Source organism: Rattus norvegicus, chromosome 11 (genome assembly GCF_021556685.1).
Source record: "Rattus norvegicus strain SHRSP/BbbUtx chromosome 11, alternate assembly SHRSP_T2T, whole genome shotgun sequence".
Lineage (NCBI taxonomy): Eukaryota > Metazoa > Chordata > Mammalia > Rodentia > Muridae > Rattus > Rattus norvegicus.
In genome coordinates this window covers 57,294,566-57,300,040 of record NC_141544.1, presented here as the reverse complement: position 1 = coordinate 57,300,040, position 5,475 = coordinate 57,294,566, and the positions used below count along the sequence as shown (strand labels likewise).

Sequence of the window (5,475 nt, the reverse complement as noted above, 5' to 3'; positions counted from 1 at the left end):
ATTTCACCTCACACCAGTGAGAATGGCTAAGATCAAAAACTCAGAGGACAGCAGATGCTGGCGAGGATGTGGAGAAAGAGCAACACTCCTCCATTGTTGGTGGCATTGCAGACTGGTACAACCATTCTGGAAATCAGTCTGGAGGATCCTCAGAAAATTGGACATTGAACTGCCTGAGGATCCAGCTATACCTCTCTTGGGCATATACCCAAAAGATGCCTCAACATATAAAAAAGACACGTGCTCCACTATGTTCATCGCAGCCTTATTTATAATAGCCAGAAAATGGAAAGAACCCAGATGCCCTTCAACAGAGGAATGGATACAGAAAATGTGGTACATCTACACAATGGAATATTACTCAGCTATGAAAAACAACGAGTTTATGAAATTCGTAGGCAAATGGTTGGAACTGGAAAATATCATCCTGAGTGAGCTAACCCAATCACAGGAAGACATACATGGTATGCACTCATTGATAAGTGGCTATTAGCCCTAATGCTTGAATTACCCTAGATCCCTAGAACAAACAAAACTCAAGACGGGTGATCAAAATATGAATGCTTCACTCCTTCTTTAAATGAGGAAAAAGAATACCCTTGACAGGGAAGGGAGAGGCAAAGATTAAAACAGAGACTGAAGGAACACCCATTCAGAGCCTGCCCCACATGTGGCCCATACATATACAGCCACCCAATTAGACAAGATGGATGAAGCAAAGAAGTGCAGACCGACAGGAGCCGGATGTAGATCGCTCCTGAGAGACACAGCCAGAATACAGCAAATACAGAGGCGAATGCCAGCAGCAAACCACTGAACTGAGAATAGGACCCCCGTTGAAGGAATCAGAGAAAGAACTGGAAGAGCTTGAAGGGGCTCGAGACCCCATATGTACAACAATGCCAAGCAACCAGAGCTTCCAGGGACTAAGCCACTACCTAAAGACTATACATGGACTGACCCTGGACTCTGACCTCATAGGTAGCAATGAATATCCTAGTAAGAGCACCAGTGGAAGGGGAAGCCCTGGGTCCTGCTAAGACTGAACCCCCAGTGAACTAGACTGGTGGGGGGAGGGCGGCAATGGGGGGAGGGTTGGGAGGGGAACACCCATAAGGAAGGGGAGGGGGGAGGGGGATGTTTGCCCAGAGACCGGGAAAGGGAATAACACTCGAAATGTATATAAGAAATACTCAAGTTAATAAAAAAAAATAAAAATAAAAAAAAGATATTCATATGGATTGTGCAGGGTACATGGATCAGTTAAGGATGAAATTTTGCTCCTTCTTTGAGCAGGTGAAAGACAACTGTATTTTTCCTGAGTTTATTCTATCAACAACGAATTGTAATAAAACTTCATTCATGTTAAAAAAAAAAAGAAAGAAATACTCAAGTTAATAAAAAAAAAAAAAAAGAAAACTCATAGCTCTGAGTACCTCCAAATAGAAACTGGAGAGAGGAGGAAGAGGAAGAGGAAGAGGAAGAGGAAGAGGAAGAGGAAGAAGAGGAGGCAGCAGCAGCTAAAAAACCCGAGTGCTCAGAGAAAACTGAAGACCAAGGAGCTACTAGTTTTCAAGCAAGACTCGGTTTCCTTGTCTGCAGCACAGAGATGGAACCCCTATCCCTGCATCCCTGTGCCGTGGGGATCTATAGATTGCTATAAAGAAACTGCCTAAGAGAGAGTTCGAATACAGATGATCCTAATGCAGCATGCATCCTATTGCATCATACGAATCACAGAAACTCAAATCTAGCTAGTGCAACGGGAGCCAGGGAAGACCTAAGGAAGGAAAAGCAAATAAAGGTCCAAGTCAGCCAGCAGAAGCCACGCGGTAAGCGAGGACACATAGGACAGGTTATCTTGACGAATCAAATTACGACCCATCTGAGTGGAGCCCTCCCTTCTCAAGCAGACCTGGTGTCTCCAGCTGATGATTTGTCCCCGTCTGAAGGCGCCTCTGGATCCAGCTGTTTGGTAGCGGCACTGGGAAACACATGGAGTCACTGTGTGAACACCCGGCTGATTCTCCAGTACCTAGATTCAGAGAGAAGGCAGATTCTCATCGCCAAGTCCCCTGTGGCTCCCCTCACCTCCTTTGTCTACACCATCAAGGGGGAAGGCCTGGTCCTTCAAGCACCAGGCTCTAGCGTGACATTTGGCTCTGTGCTGTCCTGTACTAGTCTGGGTTTGAAGGAGCTGAGGTAAGCTGAGCACATGAAAGGAGACCGGACCACCCGGACACGGCTCCTGAGAAGGTAGACACAGGCATCAACAGCTGTTTCTTCTGAGAGCCCGACACTCAAGTGTCTCTGCTTTCTTGCTCAGTTTTTACCGTCAAAGATACTTTGAGCACCTTTGGAAGCTTATGGGGAAAGATATTAATCTGCTCTGAAGGCTTGTCACCAGCTTGGGTTAACGTCTCCAACCCCATTTCCTTAGTCCTAAGTCACCTGGGAGACAATACGGAAGAATTCATTCCCCTAGATACTGCCTTGTGGGTTTATTAGCCTTCATTTGCAATCTGTAGTCTATCTAAATGTTTCTTTTTTGGCCTCCTGGACCCAAAATGACACTAAAACTTCTCAACATCTTTCCATCCGGGTACAGAAGTGCATAGCAAACACATCCCATATACCTGGCACAACCCACCATTCATGACTGGGCCAAGAGCCCTGGGGTTTGGTGGAGCAGCAGTGCTAATCTCCTCCCAGAGGTCATGGAGAAGAAGGCAGAGCTGTCCCTGTGTCCCTGGCCTGCCAAGTACTGATGAAGCTCTACTGACCCAGCCTGAAAACAGTTTTTAATACAGAACAATACAGAAGTCATAAAACATGAGTTTTACATATATCTAGTACCTAGACTTTAAATTCCCCTTGGTTTCGTTTTATTTTACATATGAGACTAAGACTTAGCAAAGCTCAATTCTCTAAGGCTAGCCCCTAGGCCAACCCCACACCCCCATACACCTCAGTTCACAGAGTCATCTCTCTGGCACCGCACCTCCTTCCCTGCTGTTCTTGAACATTTTCCTGTCTAGATGTGACGCCACATGGAATGACTTCTTCTGGAGCACATTCTAGAAGTTGCATAAATGGTTTACCTCGCACATTTTACAACTTTTCTTTTGCCCCTTAACATGTTTCCAGGACATATCTACGCTGACATATGTGACTCAGAGTTCTTTTACCTCAGGCAGCCATACCCACTGCGCACAATCCCACTCTCCTGGTCATGAACATTTTTATAAAGATTTACTTATTTTTATTCTATGTGCATGTGTGCCTCTGCACAACAAGCATACCCCGTGCCTGAGGAAGCCAGAAGAGCGTCCGGTCACCTGGAACTGGAGTTTCATCTGGTTGTGAGTGACCATGTGGGTGCTGAGTCAAACCTGGGTCCTCTGCAAAAGCAGTGACTCTGAATGAACCATTGAGCCATTTCTTCAGTCTCCCCTCCCCCGTCCCTTTTTTGAAATTTTGATTATTTTAGGGCAATGGGTCCCCTTACCAATCTCTTGGTAGACAGGCATGAGGCTTCTCTACGAATTGCTGAGAAGTGCAGAGGCTTCCAGAGGCTCTGAAGGTTTCTTCTCCACCGTTCCACATGAACTCCCCTCTGAAGAGAAGGTAGTGAACCGGTTTCTGTGCAGTGCATGTCATCGGGAGGCTTTTGCTGATTTTCCCAGCCCATTTGTTTTTCTGTCAATTCCGCCTTCAGAATGGAAGCCTTCCTGTCCTCTAACAAGATCTACACAGCATGTGGGAGCTTCTGCCGTCTACTTAGGTGGTTTCTGCTGAGAATTACTTCCCTGCTTAAAGTTAGCTATACACACATTTCCTTTAAGAACCTTGGAGTCTGACCCACCCCTTTCTTCTTCGGGTAAGGAAGGGGATCCAACAGGTGAAGTACAACCACCGCCCCCAGAGTGGGTTTGGAGCCCTTTCCAAGCATCCAGCCTGGGCCCAAGGCTTAGGAAACTCATGCCTTCGGGCCCTCCCCTGCCACAACAAGCCCTGTAGCCACTTAGCTCTCAGGTGCTGGACCTCTGTGGATAAACTTCAGGCCAGCATAAATCTTACATCTTGATATCCTAAGATAAAGATACATCAGTCATACTGATCTAATGATCCCTTGAGAAATTCTCAAGGGCAGTTGGACAGTAACGTCACTGGGTATAACCCCTACATTAAACAGTGCTGCACAGCTCAGAGGACTCCTGCTTTCTCACACAGCACTGTGGAGGAATGCAGCTTGAGGCCGGCATGTTTGTTCAGGGACCTAGTCTATTGGCTGATACGGCCATTGTTGTCTTGGCCCAGCTCAGCATCACATCCTCCACCAACAGCAAGATTTGAGTTTGATGAATAATTGGTGAGACGAGAGGGAACACATTCTTCTTCCTTCAAGGACAATTACCCAGAAGCTGCACACTTTATTTCTGCTTATACGATGTGGGCCACGCCATCGATGAAATGCTCGACAAGAACATCTGAACATGTTAATAGTCTGAGTAGTCGTGTGCCCAAGCAGACGAGGGGGGCTCTACTACTAGGATAGAAAGGTGTTTCAAGGACACCCCCCTTCAGAGGCCAGTTACAGAGACTGAGGGTACAACAGTACAGATCCTAGGGCTCTCACAGCCTGAAGTGCAACATATAAACTGAATTACCAAAACTTCCGTCTCTCGTTGGTTTCAGAGACTACAGCAGGCTAAGACACAACAGTCTGCTACTCTACCAAGAATCCCGTCCCAACCCCGCCCCAGTCTTTTAAACAGAAACTTCAGTATGTGTTTTAACTAGTATGGAAGGAAGAAACTAGAGAATGAACTTGAGTCCAAAGTCACAGACTAAACACTTTGGTTTTCTTTAAACTTCGAACAAACCATTAGTTGAAAGACGGCTAGAGAAGAAAAGCCTTTCTTCTAAGACCTGGACTATACTTAGGCTGGCAGTGTGCTCCTCGGGTAGAATCTGGAAGTCATTCACTGAGTTCATCATTTGCATTTGTTAAGATGCCCAGGCCAAGAAAGGCCATAGGGATACTGTGACCTTTGTCTAGTGCTGATGGGATGTGATTTGTGAAATGAAACAGGACTGTGCTGCTTGGAAAAAAGGAAACGGAAGCCAACATAATGAGGATTAATTGGCTGATTGCTGTTGAGATGGCAACAGTGATTTCAGACCTGGAAGGGAAGGTGAAGATGAAGAAGCCTTTGTCCGGTCTCTAGATGTGGAGGCTAGCGGCTCCACCACCGTGGGATGTCAGCAGCCATAATAATAATTTGTACTTACACAGCACCTTTCAACCATGCACCTCAAAGCGGTTTAGCCACATTAATTAATTAAAACCCACAATCCCCCTAGGGAGAGGAGGAGGGGGACTAACAAGATTTGTAATTACAAAAGGGAACATTTCCGAATAAAGTATTGTCCAGCAAATAAAAAAAAAAAAAAAAGAAAGAAACTGGAGAG

The 5,475-nt window shown here is 45.9% G+C and overlaps 1 long non-coding RNA gene across 1 annotated transcript; it reads left to right on the top strand.

Moving 5' to 3' along the window:
* The first annotated feature begins 2,963 nt into the window (after positions 1 to 2,963).
* On the top strand, positions 2,964 to 5,101 carry LOC148002576 (uncharacterized). The gene is made up of 3 exons (XR_015633742.1): positions 2,964 to 3,627; positions 3,719 to 3,880; positions 5,024 to 5,101. It is a non-coding gene; the product is annotated as an uncharacterized LOC148002576 (long non-coding RNA).
* The last annotated feature ends 374 nt before the right edge of the window (positions 5,102 to 5,475 follow it).